The sequence below is a fragment of the Nesoenas mayeri genome, assembly GCF_963082525.1.
Source record: "Nesoenas mayeri genome assembly, chromosome: 9".
Lineage (NCBI taxonomy): Eukaryota > Metazoa > Chordata > Aves > Columbiformes > Columbidae > Nesoenas > Nesoenas mayeri.
In genome coordinates, this window is record NC_137557.1 from 14875456 (window position 1) to 14902042 (window position 26587).

A 26587-nucleotide genomic window follows, 5' to 3' on the forward strand; every position below is an offset into this window, starting at 1 on the left:
TATGCTGATTACTCAAGACTGAGATGTAAATAGCTCACGTGGGGGTTAATAATCAGATAATAACAGTAAGCACTGGTTATGTATAATTAAGTCAAATGACATGATTTATACTGGTGCAAACCTACCTCCAAAATTAAACATTTAATGACATTTCTGTCTTTCCAAATAGCCCTACATTTTGGAAGTATACTATATCTGTAGGTTGCTTAAACTCCAAAATTTTTGTATTTACATTTGAATTGAATAGGGACACTTTGTTTCAAAATTGCAGTAATCTATTTGTCATTAAGGTTGGATACCATTAATTAAATTTCCTTTTTTCAATGGCCCACACTTCATAGAAACACAGAATGGTTGAGGTTGGAAAGGACCTACTGAGGTCTTGTCCAACTACCTTGCTCAAGTAGGGCCATGCTTGCTGATTGCTTCCAGCAATTCTGTCACCTGTGCATCATAATATTCCTGTAAGTACATACTGAACTGCTAATGTGGCCAATAACAGAATTGTAGTATATTTTATAAAAATAATATATAATTTATAATACAGACTTTATTAAATCATAAAGGCAAAGAAGTGATAGTTGCCATTCCCAATTGTGCAAGCACAAGCAGTGCTAGGTGTAAAGCAAAATAAGGCATCACCAAATCACATGCAACAGTAAAAGGGATAGTTTCCTCAAACTATAATCATTCAAGGAATAGCTAACTATTTTTAGCTGAATACTAAAATCACTTACTTACATTGCTGCCTCTATTAACTCAAAACTCTCTTTTTCAACTACAGAAACTTAAATGGTAAGATGCAAGAACCATTTCCTAGATATTATACAAAGGTTATTTTATCTGATTGATTACTTGAGAGGAGTTCTAGAAGCTACTAACTGATTTGCATTTTTGCTGAGTGCCCCGTGTGAGTTAACATTTCTAAGTTGGAGTTACAACTTCTTGAGTAGTCCTACTGAGTTAAATGAATTTTGGAAAAGGCTGGGTTTTCATTTACATGACTTCTTAATGTGGGAAATCTTAAAAAAAATATTTTGGAGGTTTATTTGACTTTGAAGTTTGTTTTCCTTTGCTTCTCTTTCCTTTCTTTTGTGTGTTTTTCCCTAAATCACTCTTAGCATTTTGGTATGACTTTATGGGCCAGATAGAATTGTGAGGGCAGGAGAGGCCACCTTCCCCAGGGGAGGATTTCTTTCAGCTGTTACTTTTTTAGCTCTTCCAACTTTTGGAAGTTCCTATAAGGCCCTGCTTTAACCTGCTCAGCCAGAACAGTATTGCAAAATAAGCCAGACAAAGAATTCTGGAAGGGGATTTCATGAAATCCAAGAAGAGGTAGGCCAGATAGGGCTTTATGGCTTGCTATCCTCCCAACATCAGCATGCACAGTTCATTCTACCTGAATATTTGTTACAGCTGTGGTTTCCAGTGACATCAGGTTGCAACAATCTCCAGCAGCATACTTCAGGTGATAAGCTGGAAAGCCTTGAAGAAAGAAAAGATCAATGGCCAATGTAGAAGTGGTTCTTTATTTCTCTCCAGCATAGTGTCTAGGGTAATATAAGGAGTACAATATTTTTTCCATGATTCTTGTTATACTGCCAGAGAACTGAGTATCTATGAGTTGTATCCAGATTTTAATGCATACTTAAACTACTAATGTCATCCTTCCACCTGGACCTGAGGTCAAAAATGCACTTGTATAATACAGCACCTTGCCAATGAATGTCAGAAATTGTCCATCAGAATGTATGTCTCATGACCTAAATTTTTTTAGCAGTTTTACAAACTTCTCTCCTTTTTCTACTGTGTATTTCTCACTGTTTCCTCTTATTTCATTAATGCCAGTCTGATTGAAAAGGGCAAATGGAAAAGCAAGCATTCTGCAGGGTAAATTGGAAGAGAAATGGACAGAAGCTTTTCTTAAAATGTCACTGCTCATAAGGAGCTTGTGACAGCCCAGTATTATATAAGGCTGGCTTTTAAAAAGTTGTGGTTAAATTTACACTGATTTATCTCATATTTTTAGCTTGTTATTTTAATCACCTCTATACAGAATTTTAAAAAATGTTTTGAACTGCTGCTTGTTACAATTCTTTGTCATGTTTCTAGACACTGTAGCAATGCTGTCCTGAATGAAGACAAAGTAGGAACATTATGGCTGTCAAATGAAGTTACTGGTATCTGACAGAACCAGTTATTGCTTTAGCAAGAGACTTCAAAGCCCTCTGTGCACAATCTGACTTGTTACAAAAACCCGTTGTGATGGGATTTGGGGTGCTTGTGTGCATATGTTGTTACGAGTGCCTTTTTTGTTTATTTGCACACAGACTCTGACCAGTTTATCCCTTGGGGTCAGTGCTCGGAGGTTCTGAACCCAGCTGCAACTGTCATCAGAGACATTACATTTAATGTGAATGTTGTCATGGCATTAAACCAACCAATAGCTTTATTCTAGATTTTATGTGAGAAACTGATACTGAATAAATTTAGACACACATAAAATACAACTAATATATATATATTGCTTTTGATGCATCCAGTCTAAAAATTATAGAGGGGATCTACATCACAGCTTTTATGAGGTGGTCTCTTCTATGCACATTTTTAGCTAGTTAAGATTGTTTAGAAATTATAAGACCTTTAAGAATATAAACACAATTATTTGAAGTGTCATTAAAGTAATTTATGCCTCACTATGGAGTTTCAAAACCAAATTTTTCAAATTTTTTTCACTACGATGTATCTGAAATGTAACTGATCCATCCAGAAAACAGTAGATAATAATCTCAGGAATCTTCCTACTTTACTTTTTCAGTAAATGTTTAGTATAATCAACCATTTAACACCTTCCTTAACATCAGTGTCCTTAGATAGCACTTCCAAGCAGTGCTTGGTGCTGCATCTCTCTGTATTCAACCCCTGGGTCTGTTCTGGGCCACTGTGAGCTCCTGCTACAGGAGAGCTAACAGTAAGAGTTAAAGCTGGGGTTTCCTTGATACAAAACCAAAACCGTGAGAGGAAGAATGGATTCCAGAGTGCAGACATTTGAAATTTGTGTCCTTGCCTGCACTGCTGCAGTATTGAAGGTTTCCTCCCTTCCTTTAAAAACTCAGCTAAGTCTCATGTTTGAGTGAGAGCTTGGGTCTGTAAGCTGGGAGGAGAAGACATCCAGTGAGGCTCATTTTAGGGGTTGTTAGCCAAGGAAAGCTGAGGGTCAACCTGCATGAAACTCGCCTTCTTCCCTGCAACTGCAGCTAAGGTGGGAGCCTGCTGCACCCCCCCAGCCTGAGGCTGGGCCCAGCTCTATAATGCATGAAAACCAGTGCACTTTTCCAGAGAAGACAGCTTATGGTTGTGACAAAGTGGCAGCAGAGAGGAGTGTCTCTTCCCAGGCAACATTGCTATTCCCATGCCAAAAATATGTGGCAATGCCTTAAGGTGATGGTTACAGATGGTAGTGAATAATTCAGAAAACACAGCAATGTTTCTGGGCTGCCTGGCAATGGTGAGGCAGGGATTTCCAGCTACACTGTGTGATTGCAGCACCTCACCTTGATTTTTGGAAGAGTTTGGTGTTGCTGCTTCAGGTCCACCATAAGGCCAGGCCAGAACTTGGGCAAGGCTCAGGGCTGAGCAGCCCAGGATGAGGTGGTCATTTCTCTGGAGTGAATTTAGAAGCAAAAATAAAGGAAAGCTTAGGGGCTCACAAGTTTCACAGCACTGCCTCAAGTCTTTTTTTGAGTGTGCTACGTGCTCATTTTTTGGGCTGAAATATTTATTAAGGTTTAGATTTAAGGTGGTTTAAGGCTGGGAAGAGATGGCAGTGTTACTTCAGCATCTTTCTCTCTGTGTTTTCAGGCTGGGAAATTCAGAAAATAACTCCATCAGTAAGCACTGAAAATCCTCTTGGGCTTTTCATTCCTGTGCTTTCTTTGTCATTTACCTTCTCCAGCACTGACAGAAGCCCTGTTCTAATTGTAAATCTAAATCAGCTGCATATCGATCCCCAGGAGGTCTGATTATATTTGTCCAAAATAATAGAGATGAGCAGCTGACTCTAAAGACAACTCTAAACTTCCCTCTCTAAAAATTTGGATCTCAGATTAATGAGCTCTTAAGTAATTGGGTCAACCATAAATAGGGTTGTTTGCTAAGACATGAATACATTAATCTGTAAAGGTCATATTGCTAGTGTCACTGAGAAGTATTACAATATTTATATCCCAGTTTTGAGGATCAATTGGTTGTAGTCAGATCGCATCTGTTCCTCTTAAAGATACTGAGAGAAGGTTTCTTCCATGTAGTCCACAACAAAGAGCAAATACTTAGGTTGAAGGCAGAAAAGATTTTAAGCAGTTGTGCTATTGACATTAGCTTCTTTAAAGGGAATAGGAATAGAGTACATTTCCTATGAAGAGCTGCAAACACCAGTATTGATTTCTGGATGTTTACTTCATGAAGGAAGAAAAAAATTACTTTCCTGGTGTTAGGTGTCCAAGAGATTATTACAGACAGGAGAAGAAAACCTCAGGATCTGCTTGTTCAGTAGCTGTCTGATAAGGGATAAAATGTTCTCTACAAACCTGGGTGCACCTTAGAGGTATGTAGGGACCTCTGCATTGTATCCCATTATATTACAGTGGTTTTTCTTTTCTCAGCTCTTGCAGGAACTCTTTTTGTACCATGCAGAGGAATAAAAGATTTATTTGGGGACTTCTCTTATGCCTTGTCTAACTGAACCTAGTATCCCCAGTGGTCTTTGGGAAGTATAAACTACAGTAAAACTAAAAAGGATGTGATTTTACAACCTCCCTTGCCTGAGCTTGTCATGGGAATATAGGAAACATCAGCACTGTAACACTGTGAATTGAAATTGCTCACTCCGTTTGCTTTTTACACATTCCTCACTGCGACTGTCTTGTATCTTCCCGAGCTCCTCCATCAGGCTGTTAGAATGAGAACTGAAAGTGCTTTTCTAAGTTGTTAAATTAGAAGTAAACTGCAAAGTATACTGCTGTCTTCAGCAGATTTCTGGAGGATTTAAACCCCATTGTTGCAATCCTTATTTAATCTATGCAAACAAAAACCCCTCAGCGTAAGATGCAATTAAAATAGAAGAATTTATTCCATGAATCTTAATTTAAATACAGTTGTACTCTGTCCTAAAAACAAATGTACAACCTAGAATAATTTACAGCTTCAAGTTTCACATGAAAAGTTTCAGTTTTTGAGTTGGGATGATCACAGGGGAAATGGTACAGCTTGAAAACAGTCAAGAAACCCAATGAAAAAGAACTGAGGTACTAAAATAGGCCAAATTTTAAAAATGTCAGAGGAGAGACCTGGTAGCTAAACCTGAGCAAACACCTCATCATTAATAATTTTATTATATCTGTCTCATTTTCCATATTCATAATCTGTGCAGTAATTGACTGGGAAATTATCAAATATAGTACTTATTTAAAAGGTATATAAAAACATTTGTGCAAAGGCCATACTCATTACAAACTACAAGGGAATGTTCACCAGAAAGCTCTGGGTGAGGCAGCTGCATCAATGGATGACTCAATAGGACTACTTAGATTATGTAAAAGTAAACAATTTTAAGTCAAAAACTTCAAAATTTCCATTTCAAAATACCTGCACATTCAATATTATTTGGAATATCTGAAACTGAATTTAAACACTATTGAAATTATTACAGCAGAGAAAGTTTATAAAAGAAATTGACTAAATAAATAAAAGCATTAAATTAATATTCAAAACCAGGAAATTTTGCCAAACGGATAATGTATCTAATACAGAGCAAATGTCTTTAGTCAGATAGTTTAGCTCCTGGAAAATGCAGTTTGAGGTTAATAAAATGTTCTGAGTTTTCAATACACTTCTGTGACTAATTCTATGACAAATTAGGGAAAAGGATTATTCGAGCATTTCAATATCTATTTAAAATAATTAAAACAATAGGAACAAAAAATTGAGAAAAGAAAATAAACACAAAATAAAGAAATGCCAAAATAACGCAAAACTCCATTTCAACTAAGTCAACTCTGTTCAGCTTCACTTTGCAGACAGAATGAACACATGTTCAGTTTGGGGTGACACTTCTATGATTAGCTGTTTCCAAATATAATTATTAGTTAGAAACTATATTACAATTCTGCCATACATATAACAACAACATATTTATTAGTTAGCTACACATACTACTGTAACAAACCCAGAAAGGGTCAAACAAATTGTGAGCTAGTGAGAGGATGGCACCACTTACTTGCATAAGGCAGACAGCTCTGAAGGAGGATTGAACCAGGATGGGAGTTCACTGTATTCTTTTGTTTCATCTCAATTTTTCCCTTCACCAATTCTTCCAAAAAAAACCAAACCAAACCAAATCAAAGAAACCCAACCAACCAACCAACAAAAACCAAAGCAAAACCAAAACACCCTAAAGAACTCAAAAACAGAGACACAAACAAAACTGTGAACTGCTTTCTGGCATAAGTTATGACATGACTGAGATTTCAATACAATTTATGAAATGAAATTTGCAAAAGCAATATTAATGGTGTCTCTCCTTTTTAAGATTTTGCAGTTATGTTTGATTGTGAGATTTGCACACTCTCTGGAAACAAATTATATTAAGTGAATACTCAAACACTCTCTGTTGGGTTCTTTTCCTCTCTTCGTCGTTGTTATTATCTGTCTCTGCTTGACAGAATTGCAGTCACAAAATAGTTATTGTAGGATAGCAGCCACAAGCTGAAGCATCAATTTCAAGTTACCAAACTATGGTTATAAGAGAGTTTTGGAGAAGAATGCTCCTAAAATAATTATATCATTTATCTGCTGGCATTCTTTGGTAAACTAATGCAGTCAGCTTTCTTGCATTTCAGAGACTGGTCTACACCATTATTATTAAGAAATAGTCATACCAAATATCTTTAAACACTTTCTCTGAGTTCAGAGGTAGCTGCAAACAGCATCACCTCATTTGCAGTGAACCTCTCCTGGAGCCCTTTCAGGTATATCTAGCAGGCTACTGTTTTGTTGTGTTTAAGGGCTTTTTTTTTTGTTTTGTTTTTCCTGGAATATTGATGCACAGAGATTCCCCTTACAGAAAGCAAGTGATAAGAAATGAACTGCAATGGGAGTTGAGAACTATGTGGAAAAATGGACACTAGGACACAATATGTTACATACTGCCAGGCTGAGAGTTGATTCAAGATACTTTTGTTTAATACTTGCAGGAGTGGAGTCCTGATTTCTAAGTTGGTAAATGTCCATAAAATGGAAAATATTCAGTCAAAAAAGAAAACAGAATTACATCAAAACGGTGCTTGGTTGAAATGAGTAAGACTATAATATAACAGGTGACACACCAGCAAGGGAGCAGGCCAGCAGGAGATCAGTGCAGAGCAGTAGCTTTTTATTAAAAATGAGAAGTAGCACATAGTGTGATGGTGAATGCTGAGCACTCTTCTCTGATATGCCTTGTGACCACTAACTTCAAAGCTAAGTATCTTTCATGAAAGCAGTATAAACATGTTACAAAATTATGCTTTAATATCAATATTGTTTATACTTTGCATAAGCAATAATTCCAGTTGTGTAGGTGATTTGGAATCACTTGTAGTAATAATAATTATTTAGTTACCAATTAAGTTTCCAGGATGAACATAGTTACGTGCTTTATATTACTGGAGAAGTTAGTAATTTTCCTGAGAAATCTACGCAAAATCTACTATTTCTCCTTTATCATACTGTTTATCTTCTAGTTGGACTTCAGGACATGCATTAATCAATATTTTAGAAAAAAAAAACTTTTATCCCAATTATATAGAGTTTCTTTTGAAACTGCCTGGCCAGGTTCCAGTCAAATGATGTTTCAGCATGCTGAAGGTTACTAGCTGATGGTCTGAGCTTTTAACTGAAACTGCAGAGATATTTAAATGATAGATAAGTGATATTATAGCACATAAGACATCAAAGATGCCTTGCCAGGAAATTGATCTTTTTGAAGCTGCATCTATAACTTCACACTGCAATAAATACACACATAGTCAGCATGGGTGAGGGAGCGGTGGGGAAGCCCAAGATGTTCATCTCTGTGTGATGCTGGCTGCTAGCTAGAAACAGAAAACAGTGCCTGTAACCTCCAGGGGAATCAGTCCATCATTAGATTAACCACCACTAAGGTAAGGCCATACATCATTAAAAAAGACAGACACAGTGTTGACAATACAAGAATAATAAGTAGAATAAATTGCACTGTCACTTTGTGTAGGAATGCAGAAGAAGTCTTATAGGTTCTGGCGAGACAGGGGAGGGTGAATAGGTAGTCATTAGCTCAGGAGAAAAATGATAAACCATGTTCCTATTCAGCAGATGTGTCTTTGCTTATCAAGTTGATCTGCATTTACAGTATGCTATGAGAACTAAATACATCAGTTACTCAATGTCTAGACATACCTTTCCAACATGAAAAATATCCTTGGCTATACTGATAAGAGCTTAAATGCTTTTTATTTAACCTTAGCTTTCTCTACTTGTTATTCATGTGAAGCATTTTCCAGCCAAGCTGCTTAGCACAACATTGCTAGAGAATACTACAGCATGGATATGACGTATTCACATGGAGTCAGAATCTCACTGCTCCTCACAGGGATGCTGGCCTCAGGTACTTGGTGTCATTCAGTGTGACTAGAAAAGGCAACCAAGTTTCAGTCGATATCAGTAAGGTTTTTAATGTAAGATTATCCCTTGTTACAATTGTTTTAAGTCCTTTTAGACTCACTATTTGGTTAGACTATTGAAGGATAAAATCCAGGGATGAGTTTCAGAGCAGAGGCTGCAATTTTTAATATATATATATATTTTTAATAATGGAAGATGAAAACTTCATTTCGAGGGTTCTCCAAAGAGACCAGACATTTCTTTACTATGGACAGTGCAGGCTCCCATGGCACTTAGTATTCAGGATCTTCAGTTTAATTTCAATCTGTCCCTCACTTTTGCTTCACAATTTCATGAATTGAAATAAAAGTACATATGGGGAGCCAATGTAGGTCAACTCTTCCTTCTGCAAATCAGCAGGCTTTACACTATTCAACATATAGGCATCTCTGCCTCCCACTTCAAGTTGGAAAGCCTTCCTTTTGCACACCCAGTTCATGTTGGACTGGTCATGGGATGCACCAGCAAAGATACCATGTTTCTATGTTGATATCTCTTACCAGTCTCTGAATCTCAATCATCTCTTGTTCTCTCTGATAAAATTGTCTATCTCATTTATAATATACCAGAAGTTGTAATACTGTGGTACACAAGGCTCTGGGAGCCTTTCAAGGTAGTATTTTCTTGGCTTAGTCAATGTAAGCAGAGTTGATTTACTAGCCTCTAAAAAACCTCACTTGTAGCAACCCAAATTAGTATTTAAGTAGAACTTACGAGGCAGAAAATCAGAGCTAGAGAACAGAGTATGATGATTCACTTTTTAATGTAAAAAAGTACATAACTTGTATGCACAACAGCAATCCTATACTTACAGGTACATTAACAAGTTAATATACCTTTCCGTTTCTTATGACTATAATTCAGTGAACTTCTGAAAACAAAGTATGTATTCCTCCTCCTATGGTGCAGCATCTCTACACTATCCAGTCAGTAATTTTTACAAAACTGAGGAAAAACTATGCCAGCAAGACACTAGTTTGTTTTATAGTCTTCCAAGATTTAGGTTTTTTGGCAAAAAGTTATGTTTAGATAGTTAAATCTATTAGCACATTCATGTATTGCTTTTAGAAAGTAGACCTTGGTACACTGATAAAAACCTTAATCACTTATAGACTTCATGCTCTTACCAAATTCCTCAGGCTGGGGATACATGAACAATGGGATCCAAATGGTCTGTGTTTCACAATAAGGTAATTGAGCCTAAAGCATATTCATGCAATGGTGGTGATCTCCAATGCACCGATATAAATTCTACAACAGCTACAAATTTTGCTATAAGCTCCATTCAAACAAATAGCTCCTACCATACCATGGCTCTGCAAGTAGTGATATCTCTTGTTCCTTTACCCTGCTCCCTCCCTCCTCACATAGTGACTCCAGGATGGAAGATAACCAAACACACTGGCTAACTGCTGAAGTTTAAGCAAAATAAAATAAATTTATTTTGTATTATTTTTTTCAGTCTGAAGTGCCTATATTTTCAATTAATCTTAAAAAAAAAAACCACCCTAAAACACAAAAAAACCTTAAGTAAACTCTCAAAACCCCCCCACTTTCCTTCTAATTAGGATGGCATATTATTTATGTATCTAGATTTTAATTGCACTCACTTGATTTACTCATTAAAATTATTTTCATTACAATCAAGCTTATTACTCTAATTGCATTATTCTCTAAATTCAAGAAAAGAAAAAAACAGAACAACCAAAAAATGAGTCCTGAACAAAATTCTGGCACCAGGCACCCCTTGAATCTGAATTGAGGACTATATCTTTTGACAGACAGAAATAAACATTGTTAAATGACTATTATACACTTCTCAAAGCCTGCACACACAGCATGAGCCCATGACCATTTCTCCTAAACCTCTATGTTGCTCTTCAGTAGTCCCATTAAGATGCCCTTTCCCAGTTGCACACTGGCTCCTGCTGCCCACCACAACTGCTCATGACTTCACCGCTCCTCTCAGCATGGTCCACAGCCCATTTCTGCCTCCAAACTTGTTGTTCTCCATATTCCCCCTTCTTGCAGTCTCAGGACTCACCTCCTTCCTGCACAGTCCACCCTCCGCAGTCACTGCTTAGCCCGGTGTCCTCTGACCACCCCCGCAAATGTGGGAATGGGGCAGGACAGCAGTGGGGCGCCTGCCCACCCTGGCTCCAAACTGAAGCAGCATAAACAGTGACAGAGAGGGGTTTACAGACTTCCTGGATCTGTCCCTCCATGTACGGTGGGACCTCAGCTGCACCAGTCAGGTCTATAGGCATTTCTGTTCTTAAAAATCTATCTGTTTCTTGTTAGTAATGCCCCTATACCCCCCACCCCAACATCTGAGTTTTCACAGAAGATTATGCCACATAGTTCAACATAAGACATTTAGGGACATACTACGGATTTGGTTCCAATTCCTTTTGGAGTTAATGTCTTTCCAGGTGCTTCAGAGACATGTATGCTACCCAGTGTTTTTTACAAGAGAAGGGGAAGTAAGTTTTTACTGAGAGTAATATATACAAATTCCTGTTCTATTACTTTCAAACATAATATTAGTTTAGGTATATTTCTCAGAAATATTCCCTTGGTCATTGCCATAATGGTGACTAGAGAAACAAGTAAAATGAAGCTTGACAGACCTCAGTGTAAGACCTCAATCTGCCCAAGTAGCTAAAAGAAAAGAACAAGCATGAAACTTCCACATATCACTTCAATTTAAAGAAATAAGCAAATGCCAAACTGTTTAATGTAGTAAGCCCTACGTATGTACACCCTATATAATACTACCTCTTTGAAACCAGGTTGTTCAACTTCCATTTTTTGAACATCCAGCTGTCCTATGAAAATGTATAAAAGATTTCTGAGTCACTTTTTTTAGGAGATATAACAAAAACCTCTTAATTAAATTCATTAGCTTTTGTATTAGCTTAGTTTCACTTCATTGGAACAAGGCTGTTCTCCATTTCTGAAGAAATTTAAAAAAAAAAATAGGGAAGAAAATTAATATAAAGTAAACTTACCAAGAGCAATTACAAATAACCTTTGGATGAAAAGTTTTTTGTACAATATTTGAAAATATCAAGTATTTTTTTCTCCTCAATAATTCAGTTATTTCCAGCATTTTGGGTGCTGAATTACAAGTAGAACCTTCACAATACTTTGTGCTATCTTGTCATGTTAATGCATCTCGTCCACTGAGGAAGGTTCTGTTTAACTACTCACAGAGCTGAATTCCTGATAAGAAGTTCAATTAGTATAAAAATATTTTAATGTACATCATTTCAACATCTAGTAGTGTAACTAGCATTTCCTTCCTGAGGAAATGATATTAATTCCTCTTTCTTCCCCTTGCAATAGAACATGCTACTTTTACTTATTTCTGTTCACTTACAAAGCAAAATACAAAAAAAAGCAATTTTGGTAATGTCTTTTCCCTTTCGCATAAATAGTTTGATAATATTTTATTTAAACAGGATCTAAAATTGCCGCACACACAGCATATATTGTCAGCATTCTGACACAGATGAAATATCAAAGTTGAAAGTTTTAAAATTTTCTTATATAGTGGGGCTATGAGATTTTTCTGACACTTCAGGGAAATTCAGATCTAGACTGAGATTTTTAACCTCTGACTCTTCCCAAAATACCAGGAAAGCATCCTCCAGAAACGATGAGGTTACAACGTTGTAACATCCTGCTTCTAAGAGTAGAAGATTAGACTATTACACACACAACATATTTCACGTAGTCCTAATGATAAGGAATCATTCTGATCTGCCCTTTCCCTGATGGTCTTTCACTTTACACCGAAACACAGGTCTTTTGCTGCTGGAAGATCTTTGTGGTCAGAAAAATTGTCCCTTCAGAATATTCTATTTCTAAGAGCTTTTCTACTGTTTGAATAGATATGAACCATGCATGGAAAGCATGCTCATATTTTGTCCTCTTTTTACTACCAGTTTGTTTAGAACATATTCCATACCGAAAATGACAGCAATAAAATTTTATGGTAATTCTTAATCAGATTTCACTCTGCCTAATTAAGATACATTTTTTTTTTCTTTTTTCTTGTACATGTTTGGGGTACTTGTCAGTGTGTCAAAATACAGCCTGACCTACCTATATGTGCTCTGTGTCACACACACACAATCAGAACTACTGGACTGTAGCTCACAAGGTCAAGGCAACTTATGGTCATCAAAAGTTTTAAGTGGTACAACACATGAATTGGAAGATCGCTGTCATATTTCACCACCACTATGTATCTTTCCTGTTCTCTTGATTTTTATATTAGAGTCCATCAAATCGTACTGTCTCCTGCCTTTATGTCATAGCAATTTTCACTAGCTGAAACCCCAGTAGCCTCACCACACACCATTGCAACCAGGCAACTCTATTTTGCCAGAAGGTCAAATACCTCTAATATTTTTTCATCCAGCAGGATTGAGAGGATTTATAATCCATTCTAGTTACGGGGCAAGAAAGTGATGGTATTATTTTCCTCAATTTTCAAAACCTGTAGAAAACCCTTCTCAGAAAAGGCACATAAGCAGTTTTTTATAAATCTTAGAGAAAGGAGATTTGTAAGTAAGGATTTGTGTCAAAGTTGCCTGTAACGGCAGTATCTCGAAATCCAGCAGAGTTGTTTTTTACTGCAAACCTGCTGACCATAACAATGTTGACTTAAGCAAACTACCAGACCCCTTAATTGAGGGGATGTCCTTCACACATAATGGAGAAGGTTTTAAAGGTGATTCACAACAGCAGCACATTGGCATTATCACTCCTGAGAGAGTTTTATCTCTGAAATCACCCATCATCAGTGCCAAACAGTGCATGCCTAAAATCTTTGGCAATGCCATGCACCTCTGGATAGCTGTAAATCAGAAGACCCCATTAAGTCTGATCATCACCAAAAGTCCAGGATACAGCACAACATAGTAAGTCTGAGAGCACATTTTAATAAATTTATCTCAATGCTAAAATTTTCAAAACAACTACATAAATGTGGTCATCTGTATTTATAATCCATATCTGTTGAACCCAGTGTCATTGTTTTCCTGATATAAATGGGACACAGCAGTTTAATTTCTGCTTCCACATCTTCCAGTGAAAAATCTGCCCATTGATTCTCTCACCGAAAATATCCAAGAAACAGTGATATGTTAAGATGTTGTTCATTGTATATAAATTGTAATTCCTCTGAAATATACTGCCTTAATAAGGGGAAATCATTACATGGTACAGACAGAAAAGAAAGTGAAATAATTGGTTTCCAGTGTTTGAGCAGCTTTGTTCCTTTGTATTCATTCAGTTTGACTGTTGGTGGAGTTAAGATTTCATGACAGAGTGAGCTATTTGTTCTAATAAGATATCACTGAAATATTATTTCTGCTTTGAAATAATGTTTAAATGAGGTTAGCTTTTAAGGGCTAAATCATCAGGACAAAATGTTAAAAAAGCAATTAATTGTACTCAGAACTTAAAACCAGTTCCTGATGCAGCCTGAGCAAGGACATGCCTGTAAGTGCATCAGCATGGGCGGCAGATTGACACAGTGTGGGTCTGGGTGGCAACTGCCTTCTTGCTTCTTGAGAGGGGAGGAAAGTGCCAGGTGGACTTTCAGACATTAGTTAGCAAACTCCAAAACCTCCTGTGAGCCAGTGTTGGCGCACTGGATGGGGAAAAGTGAAGGTATTTCCATCTATTTAACACACACAAATTAAAATATACTTAGCAGTAAATATTAGTATAAATGAGTGCACTTTCATTTCCTTGTACTTCATTGTGTATGTCTAGTAATACTTTTAGTCTAGCTCATATAATTTAGAGGATCTGACATCTATTGCCCTGATCTCATTTATCACCACCCCATCTCCATTTCAGAAGCACAGATAGTCAGTGTACAATTTTTGCTGTAAAATTGAATTTGTTTCTTGTGACAGAGTAGGCTTGTTGAATTTATGATTTAACACTGAACATCCTTCACCTTGAAAGTAGCTCTCCTGCTGTAAAAACGAGGCATCTCTCTCATGAGGACACTATAATATCATGATACAGATGCCCATCCTGTTAGACAAGGTTGTGCCAGTAGAAACTAAACTTAATTTTCTGAGACGTTCCAATGTTTAGCCCTATTTTTCATTTTACAAGGATAAATATTGGGAAATACTTCATCCCAGCATAATAACTGTCCTTTCATCAGTGGAACAAAAAGGTGTTTGATGTTCAGTTCAAAATAGCTGTGTGAAAGAAAATACAAAATCATGCTGAAAACACATTATTTGTTGATCTAATGGTGGTAGCCTTTGTCTTTACATCACAGAAAATAACTAAATTATCTCCCTTGTACTTTGGAACCAGACTCTTCATTATGGGTGGACATTTTGTTCAAAACTGTATTTTTTGGACTCTTACAAATTCGTTGTCAGTCAGTGTACTGCTTAGCTCTCTCCTTACTCTTCCGTCCACCCCTTTGCCCTCTGCAATGACTGTCAAGTTCCCAAATAAAATTAGCCCTGAATTTGCCTTAATTAGTTCATGTTACATAGAAGTAGGAACATCTTGCTGTTTCCACGTTGTCTTCAAACTTTCATAACCTACTTGAAGTCTGCAAATTATGTGTTTCTTCTTTAGTAGCACTTCACGGCAATGCACTTCACTGCACTGCACTGCACTCTGCCATGTGGGGACAGCAACAGCAGCACTGATGGATCTCTGAAATGCAGCCCCTGTGTCCCTCCAAAGTCTCTCTCCTCAAGCCTTGCCTTCTTTTCCTATTTTAGTTCCTCTCTGTTTGTAGAGGTTCCACAACCAGCCAAAGCTCATTTCCTCCAGGAAAGAAAGCTGAAACTGCCATCCTTATCTGTTGTACCTTTTTTGCTCACGCTCCTTCTCTGGAGAAATTTAGCCACTGCCAGCTGTTAAATGTATTTAGCAGTATTCCCTACAAAGTAAACACTTGCAGCCTGTAATTACAGCCTGTAAACAATCCTCTTATCCTTAAGGAACTCAGATGTTGCAGATTAAAGCTCATCAGATCTATATGGATCCTTTTACAACCCCTAAAGAGAAATCAGTTCATAGCTGGAGAAATATTTTCTAATTCTAATTTAAACTAGGACTGTGTGAATGCACATCCCTATACCCATCAGAGTAACTGATTCTGCCATACCCTGGAGATCTTACAGAAGAATTAGGTGAATTAAAATATTTACCAAAAAACCAACCCCAATCAACGACCAAAAAAAATAAAAATCAAAAACTCCAAAACAAAAACAACAAAAAATACAACCCTCCCCTCCCCCAAACTAACCAACCAAAAACAATACAACCCCCCCACACACCATTTACATGGTCTCTTAATACTAAATTCCAACTCCTTAGTTCCTTTGCTTTGCTTTAAATCATCATGCGTGAAACTTTGCTGGCCTGCGGCAACATTGAGTAAAAAATGCATGGTGCTTGATATCAAGCTCTTTCCTCCCTTTTAAGTTCATTAACTTCTATGGTTGCAGGGAACATTAGAGCATCATGGACCATATGTTTCACAGCAAAAACTTTCAGCAATCAGCCATCACTTGCAAAAGCTTAATCCGCAGTGTGAGGCCTTTTTTTAACAAAGAAATAGGCAGCCTTATGTTCTCTTGATGCATTTATTCTTCAGCTGTAAGAATGTGCATCCTTGAAGGAACTTTGGTTGATAACGCAATTGAATCACAAGGTATCATGAGCAAAGGATGTATAAACTTTTTTTTTTTTCTGGGAGGCAATGGGAGATTATTGTACTAAGGGCTCAACAGATTTTTTTCAGATTTTTCAGATTTTTTTTTTCCTCTTCCTCAAGCTATTCAAATTCTATATGGCTTAACTTCTCATTTTTATTTCCTTTCTACTATTGTATATTTCTCACTTACAGAAAACAAATCACCAGAAGAAGTTATTTTTAAAATGGCTTGGATGTGTTTTATCCAACAAATCCAGTGTAATCAGCAGGCCCTGATTTTCAAAGTTGAATGTTTATTTTACAATAGCATGCCAAGTTTAATCAGTTCTACTGATACTGCACAGTACTATCTACTCTGACAAGAATATGTTGATCATATTACAAAATGATTAGTGCTAGTGGAGATCTTTTAGACAAGATTAGATTCTGCTTCTGTCCAGATGCCTCAAAGAACGTTATTAGTTTTTGGTGTCATATTTCTGTAACATTAATATGATCAGCTTATGGGCTTGCTCATATGCTATAACTGCAGCAATTTATCTGACAGTGAAGCTGTCAGGATCGTGCAGCATCTAACCCAATGAACACTGCTGCAATCTCCATCAAATTAAGCACTGCCCATACAATCTCACCATTGCTGTGATTTGACCAATGAATATTCTGATGAGCCCCTAGCCTCTGAGATTCAGAAATTTACATTGTGTAGTTTAACAGCTTTTTCCAAGAAAGCTGATTACTTCATGATAATATTCCTAGCAGTGAATCTGCATATTTTTAAAGGAATGTAGGTATTTTTTTTTTTCATAAATTAGCAAAATGGGATTCAAAGCTGTGCTGCTTTGACATCCAATTAATGTGGCACTGTATGGGAAGCCCATTAGTATAACAGTGGTTGTGACAGTATGTGTTCCATATAGATATAGAAAGGATGATACATTACTTTGTTTATAAAACACTTTTCTTTTTTCAAAGTTACTGGATATCTACAAGTACTTTGCATGACTTGTATTTACTAGTTAGACACACAAAAAAAAAAATTATAAAAGCTGAGAAGCATGAAGATTTAGTTTTAATACATTTTGACTAGAGAGTCTTACAATATCAAATACGCAATACTATTACCCCTAAGTTTAATAATACATGCTGATATGTGCTCTGATGGTGTGCTTCATTCCTTTTGATAATATGCCTTTAAAAACAATGTCCTTTAGGGTCCAATGGACCATGAAATAGTCTCTGCGAAAGTACCAGTGTTGCCAATGCTGAGGCAAACATTCATTTTGGCTGTCAGCTTTAAGGACTGAGGAAGAAATGAAGCACATTTATTATATACTGATGTATTCTGACTAGATAATCCTTTTCAGTTTTAGGCACTTATAAAGACGAGTGCAGATTACTGTGGGGGAACATTTAAAAAAAGTCATATGGGCTGAAACAGTTGTGCTTCCAATTTCACAGTTGGATAATTTGCTTTATAAACTTCTATTTAAAATAAAGTTTTACTGGCAATGAAGTACGCTAAGTAAACAATCTATAATTTGAAAGTAAGTTAGAGATAGTCAGAAACTGTCTCTACTAATATAACATTTATTAATTGATGTTGGAGTTTGCTTTTCTATGCTGCAGGCATTTTCAAGTTTTTTTCTTAGGTAAGCACTGTCATCACAATTCCGTTAAAATTTACCCACTGAAGTGTCATTATTTTATGGCATTTTGATAGCATGCTTGTTTTCTGTATAACTATGATACAGTCTAACCAACTCATACTGAAATCAATAGGACCTCAGGATTTGGAACACAATATTTAAATAATAAAATTTTGGTGCATTTTCTAGTGCACAAACATCATTATTGCCATTTCAAAGCTGGGAATAGGATGCAGAAAGCCTAAGGGATTTTTTTCATTATGCAGTAAATGGAAGAAGAAGAAGCAGCTGTATCAGGAAATCTTACCTGGCTCTTGGCTACCAACATTTGACCTTGGCCTGCTAAGCCCTTATCATCAGGTCTTTTAGGAAACATTGAAAAACAATCAGTCAGATGCAGCCTGTGTCTGACTGAGAGAGCAGAAAATTAACAGCTAGAAACAGTCTTTTATCTTTTTTTTTCCCACAACTCTATCAAAGCCCAAATCCAATGTATTGAAAATTAGCAAAATAGAGGCAGCCTAAGAAGCCAAGAAGCAATGTAATTTCACAGCATACGGTAACAACACAAGACCTACTCTGTTGAGCCCAAAGTTTTCTCGAAAATCCCTAAGTACAAATCAAGGAAGAAATCACCTCTAAGAAGCTTTATGCACATACACACCTATGTGAAACTAGCACACAAGGAAATTGTGCAACTGACCAAGTCTTTACCTACTACAAACATTCGTGGATATTGTTAGGTACACCATTTATATGTTTCCACTAGCTGAAGGTCTAAAAAATAGAAATAGTCTAGTAATTTATGAAATCCTGACAATGTTTAGACGTATTGCCTCTCTTTCCTGTTTTTTAAAAATATGCCATGACATAAACACAATTCTTTAAATAACTAATTCACTTTAATTTATAAAATCACAAGAAAAAACTAGTTTGTTTTGGTTTGAGTTTTGTTTAACAGTTTTGTTTAACTATCAAGAGTTCTGTGTTTGAGAGAGCAGAAATGACTGGAAGAAAGAGCAGACTGCAGAATTCTGTAAAGGCACAGTCTTTCTACACGGTGAAAAGCACATTGTTCTCTAGTTTCTCTGCTAACACGTGCCACAGCTGAGGCAACATCTCACCTCCCAAAAGTTGCTTGTATTGTATATTTTATTCTGCTAGCATGTCACATTTCAGAAAAAGCAGAGTATTGCAGTATTTTACCTATGTATTACTGTTGTCTTTATGCACTCTGAGATCATACAAATTGCTTATGAGAAATTTGAAGAATTGACTGTCATTCATCTATATACTGAATATAGTGTATAAACATTTGTAAATTGGGCTGGTTTCTTATTTGGTGCAAAGTGTGTGGTGTAGTGAGGAACACACTCAGAGAAAACAATCTATTTTGAATATACCCAAACAAAACTTCTAGTTTTGTTTCCTACCCAAATGAAAATATGAAAAAAACCCCACATTTAAAGTTGACAAAATATTTTATTCTGTCGAAATAAAATATTTTTTTCCAAATTCAGTGTTTAAGGGGTCATCAGTGAATTTGGAAAAGAAGTTTCCAATTCCAGTTTTCAAATGTCATACCAAAATAAGAACTTGAAATATTTTGTTTAAAAATTGTAAAAACAAAATCTATTTTACTTTCTGTTACTGAACATAATTTTTATTTTGTTTAGCAGCGGTCTCAAAAGGCATTCAAATTATTTTAGGTAAGTAGCCTGAAATGGAGACTTGTGAGAAACTTCAGCTTCACTAACTGTTCAAATAAATCTACTTAACCAGTATGTTTTTCTGTATTGCATGGTGTCTCAGTCAAGAAAATCTCCATGATGTTTGTTTTCTGTACCACTCTCCATATGTCATGAAGCATATGTTGTAGGAAACTGCCTTTCAGACTGACAGCTGCTTTGCTATTCCAGCTCTCTGTTATGAAGGAAGACATCTAGCATTTAAGCAGAGAAATTCCTCAGTAATCTGTTTGGACACTTGCCTTTAGAACTTAATCATTATGAACTCTGAGGCTGTCTGCCTTTGTAATTCAGTATTCTGATTTCCTAATAGTCATCTCTTTTAACTTTCATGGAAGTAGATAATTCTAATCAATATTAACCTCAATTCTTCTAAGAAACTGTATCTTATGCCACACATGTATCATAAATCCCCAGATAAATCAAAATATCGATTTTAAATTTAGTTTAAATTCTTCAGCAATTACTTAGCCACTTAGAAGAAAACTACATTCTTTTAAATAAGTCAAGGAGCTATAGATCATTCTTAGGCTCCCTTGTTCTTTTTCAGAATCAAATATGGAAGACGTTGATACAGTTTCTAATAAACACCAGTCTATCTCAGTGCCAGGTTCACTGGTGAGATGACAAACACATATTCTGAAATGTCTCTGAGATGCTCAGCTCTTTTACAGATACTGCTAATCTAGTTATTTTGGTGTTTCTCCTGTGAAAAATGCCTTTGCATTCTCAGATTTATTATACACAGGAAAATTGCTAATCTTTGAAGAGTTCATACTGCCACTCAACTTATCAATTAATTCCTTCCACTCATTATACTTTCAATCCTTCTGGCAAAGCTAGAGTTACCTATAGCATACACTTGGTTCATATACACATACAGTGCCACTCGATGATTGTTTCTGAAACATTTCTTTCTCAAGAATTGAAGAAAGGGCTGGAAGAGAGTAGGTCATCTTATAGCTGACTTATTGACAGACCTCTACAAAAGTTCACACTACTTAATATTTCATATGAACACTTAATTTTTGTAATCCAGGAACAGCTGATTGCTCTGAATTGCAGGTGCTATGCTACCATGATTGCAGTAATTAAAATAATTATGGTTGGAAGAGGTATAATTAACTTATTAATATACAGAGTCTTTGTCACATGCAGAATATGAAGTTTTTGACAAGGCAATAGAAGCAACACGATAACACTGCAAAGGGTTAAAGTGTCCAGTCACATTAGAAGTCAGAAAATGCCTTTTACATCAATTTGCAAGTAGAAAGTTACTCATAACTGGAAAAGCAAGTGATGTATATAATTTTTAATTCCAGTTGAGATAACACTGAGTTTGGGATATACTTTTATTTCTAATGAGGATTTTTAGTTTTGAGGAAGTTTCACCAGAAGCATTACTATGTAGAAGTTAAGATGAATGCAGAGATATTAAATGCCAGATCCAAAATAGCTTACGCTGTTAGGTTATTTTTTTTCCTGTCCTATAACATGACGAGATATTTAATTCCACTTAGAAATTTGTTATTTTTATTCTACATAAAGGCTATTACAAATTTACATTATTTAAAACAGAGTGTAAAGTCTTTTTCAATAAAGCTTGCCAACCCATCCCTTCCTTTTGTTATAATAATAGAAAAATAACCTTGGCAGAATTTTTAGAAAATCAAATTGCAATCCTCTGCTTCCTAATTACAGGGCATAGCTGCAACATTCATTAGTCTGCAATTGGAAAGATTCCACAATTTGCAGGCCATCAAGCACTTCCTTGCTGAACATGGAAAGGAATGCCAAGAGCCAGACCCTAATTCAAAGAAAGAGCCACCGTTTCCACTGGCTTCTGATCAGATCCTCACTGCACAAAATATGCATACAGAGAATACATCATCCATGGTGGCTGTAGGTTAATTTCTTAGGTGGGACACATTAGTGTTCCAGGATGTTTGGGGCATTTTTTGCTCTAACTTTCAAGATGTGTGGTTTTCAAAACTAACAATCACTTGAGAGATGGAAATGTTGAGAACAAGTCAGATGGCTTTGGTGTTGCACAGGAGTCAGCAGATCTGCTCACTATGTGATGGGAAACTGACCTCTAACATACTGGGGACATTGTGGTTACTGAGGCAAAAGAAGAAAGCAGATTTTTTAAAAAGAAAAGAGATCAATAATATCAAATATAGACTTTTATATATTTTATATGTATAGGAGAATGTTTTACAGCTTTACATACAGTTAGGAAACCAGAAGATTATTTTGTAACATGGTTTCTTTTTGTGTCTGCTGTTTTGCAAATATACTGAGAGGCTGTTTTGCCACTATACCTTTTTAAATACATATATGAAAGTCATATAAACTTCTTACCACGTTTCGTTTTTGCACATGCAGAAAGAGGTGAAAGCACACACATAAAGAAGCACTTGCAGGTTTGAACACAGATCTGCACCACAAATGTACACGTTACATATTTAAAAAACTCTATCTGTTTTTCTGTGAAAGTTGAAGATATTTCCAATATATGAAAAATTAGATCTTTTAAGATACACACTATGGGTTGAGATGTTTACCAATTTTAGGTGCTCCTATTTTAGATGTCCTGATACAGAGTGAAATCAGAGTCTGCTGTCAGGCAATACAGAATTTACTCATGTGTTCACAGTGTTCCATAACCTTAAATTTGCATTTCTTCTAGAAGAGACTGAACCCAAAGCCAAGCATCTTGAACTAGCTGGAAGAGGCATTCAAATTTAGGCTAAGAAGTTTAAAATTAACATTTAGGTTAAAATGGCAGTAGCAAAGATTTTAGTATGCTGTCATTTGAACCCTGGCTTTTAGCTGGTCCACCTCACAGGGAAGCTTCAAATTGTGAGATCCCATAGTCATTTTCTCAAGAAAAGGAAGATAAACATAAATTCTTGCTGTCTTTGATCGTTCTGCACTGATTTGTTGCTCTCCTTATCAGGATTATTACTAGAGGCAGTGTATTCAAATGTACCTGATGCACCCAAACCTCTGCATGTGAGAATTACCTCAAAGCTGAGCCCTTCAAAGTAGAATTAAAGATTTTCAGATGAGGGAATAAAATCGGTGTTTATCAATAATCTCCCATTCAACACAAAAACCTGTTTCTAATATGTGATGGGTGACTAAAACCCTCAAAACACAATTATGTCTCAAACATCTGCCATTTTTTTTTTTCAATGTAGCTGGTTTATTTTATAATAAATGAAAACAACAGAATTAAAGGTACATGGCACAGATGTTTAGGGACAATACTGGCTTCATGGTACAGCAATCAAGTTATTTTCTTTTGTCTTTGAAACAGAAGCTAAGATGGAGCACTGAAAGCAGGCAGCTACTGCCACCTCCCTTACTGGTTTTTCTTGCACAGATATGTGACATGAGATCCACCTTTTCTGATTTGTAGTTTGACATTTCTGGTTACTTGGCATTTCAGTACTTGCTACTGAGTAGCTGCACTTTCATGTCACCTTCACTCATATGGGTAACGTATTTGTAGCTTTTAGATCCATCAGTGCCATTTGCTTCCTTTAGGGCTGGATGACAAGAATATTTGTCTAAATCTGCCACTCTTGTACAGATTTACCTGGAGTAAGTCAGGCAATGTGACATCCAGCACAAATAGCGCAGTGGATTTAAAAGCTGTACTTGCAAAGTTCTCCAAAGAAAGGCTGACAATATTGGTTATGCATTTCCAACACTTCTTTGTTTTCCAATGATTTTATGCACTCAAGTATATGAAAATACCAGTAAAGGGGTGAAAATGCCAAAAAGTAAATCAAAAATATAGGCCAGCAGGTTAAGAAAAGCACTCAGCAGGCACAAATCAGAGTTATAACACATACCTCAACTCAAAGTTCAACCTCCACAAAGATCAAGCCATCAGAGTTTATCCAGTAAAGTACAAAAGCCTTTTAAGAGAACTATAAAATAGTTATAACATAAACCAGTATAGAAATTTTGTTATTGTTTTTTAATTTATTTACTTAGTTTTTTGGTTGGTTGTTTTTTTTCTTTTTGGTGAATGTATGAATTATTTGGCTTTTTCTTTTCCAAGCGGGTTTCTGAGAATGTTTTCCTGTCATTATGGAAGACAGCGTACCTATTGGAGCCAAATAAAACAAAAATGTTCAGATGACCACAGTTCCCTTCTTTCTGAATTTCTAGCAGCCTGTAAAGATCTTCTAAAAATTCCTTGAAACTCATTAGGATCAAACCTCTAATTTCCTTATGGCAGTTTTTGAAGAGAGCACCCAAATGTAAAAAATACGGCATCATGGAATTTTTAATGCTACAGGATCACTCTAGCAAACAAATCTGACTCGGATTATTCTCAGGTTATTCATTGAGCAGGAAAGGAAGATTCTTTTCTTGGAAATCATATCTACTATTGCTTTGGTTGCAAGGTGTAGAGAAAAGGTACTTGTTAAAATACAACACTTAGGTGTTTGTATAGGCCACAACATAGAATCATAGAATGGCATGCCTTGGAAGGGACCCACAAGGATCATAGAGTCCAGTTCCTGTCCCTGCATGTGACAGATTTATTGCAAATGAAACTATTTTCTCTTTAATAAGCCCAGGTCTTCATAAGTACATTCTTACATTGGGAAGCTAACAAAAAGAATTCAAATATAAGCTGTTAAAACAGTTAAAGTTAAAACTGAAAAAGCATTTTGTGTTTCACACAGCATGGTAGATACTGGTGTCAATATGACAAGTAGGGTGAGATCACTACAGAAAAGCTCAAGGGAACTTTAATCAATGACCATCACACAAATAACCTAATTAGCACCTATTTCATTCAGTAATCTTTTAAATACAATGTAAACTAATTTATCTCCTCTAGAAGCTGTATCAGCTTTCCAACCTTTTTATTACAACCCTGCTTTATTTCATATATATATATTATTTAATACAATTTTATTTGTTATCCCAGTTGCATTCTCCTCTGGTGATTCAAGTAAATGCTTTGCCACTAGTTGGAAATTGCCATCACTAATCAGTGTGTTGATATCTTTTTGTTTCTGTGCATGCACTCTACGTCTGGAAAAGCATTCTCCATGCTTGTGCTGGGAATGAAGAGAATTGGAAACAGGCCTAACAGTTCTGCCAAGTTTTTTTTGACAAGTTATGCAAATATTTATGTGTGACAATGAAAGAAGTTCAGAAAACCTTAGTTTGCACAGCTGTCTAACTGGAATACAAATTTTGTATTTAACTTTGGCTTTTTCGTGAAGTCTTGGCCCACTTTGAACATTCAGCGTATTCAGTGCATCAACAATGAACTGAAAACTACCAGTTTTACAGACTGCTTATATAAGCATATACATCAAAAATGAAAAAAAAAACATTTTGAGTATAAGCAGAAAAAATAAGGCAGTATTCTGATTGTTTTATGTTGTGCCTTGTAGGCCATTGATATTTACATTCTTAATAGACAGCTCTAAAGTACACATAGTTTTCTTTCCAGGCTTCAAACTAACATATAAAACCTGTCCGTCTTTTGGGAAAAGTAACTCAGATTCCAGGATGCATTAGATGAACTTGTATTCTAAAGATTAACATAATAGTGTGAAAGGTATTTTTAAAGATATAAAATTGATCTAGAATCTTCTTTTAAAATAGTAAGTCTATAATAAATGACAGTGAAACTGGGAAGAAGAAAAAAAAAACTATAAGAAGATAGACAGCAATTTTGAAAACTAGTAAATGGTTTGGTTTGCATTCCAAATTTTGGAACAGGCAGAGACAGAAAGAAAATATTCAAGGTATTTTGTCACTTGAGACTAATCACTATCCTTGACTGTTTTTTGTCAAAGCTACTGAAATCAATTATTTCTGATTCAATAGTTGTGACCTCCACTGTGTCTTTTTTTTTTGCTGGTCATACTGCAGTACAATTGGTACAACAGTGGTTTGAAAGCTTACCAATTATTTATAGCAATTTTTTCTGAAGTCCTATTTTTATGTTTATGTTACATATTTCTGGATATTATTTCTTTGCTTGCTACCTTTAGGCTACACAGTACTTGCCTTCTCACAGCAACGTTCGTGCTAGCTTCAAAAAGTGACTGCTCATGCAAATAAAGCAAGGAGGTTTTGGCCTTTGATGTCAAGTGATACAGCTGCTCTTATGATTAACACAGACTTTTAGCCCTGTTGAATGTCAAATAGGCAAATACTTCCCCTTACACTGCCACATAACAATCTCCTCTATATATTACAATTCAGCCCCAAACCAGTGGAAGAATCAATGGGATCTGGAGAAGAAATTCCTGGTTGACATTTCAACCATTTTTTGACAGGAGCAGCAAACATTTTTGTAATTCAGTAATAGTTCGGAAAGAACTCCTCCTTCCACACACCTAGAAACATGGGAAAATGCTGGAGTAAAATAAGATATTCACTTCTGAGAAACATCTAACATGTTACCTGAATGTATTTTGGGATCGGCTAATGCTGATTTGTCTGTTGGACAACAGAACACATAGATGCCTTTCACGCCTATCAAACATCATAAATTATGTAAGAAGAGTAAAGGAAGAAACTGTAGTCTCATAAATCTCTAAGTGCAGTAAACAGAAGCTTTGTGGCATCCCCAAATTTCTTTCCTCAGTCAAACACATGGCTAGGGAACATCTGACATACCAGCTAATAGAGTCAAGCTGCTCTGAGATGACAGAGGAAATCAGTATTTTACAGCTACTGTCCATGCT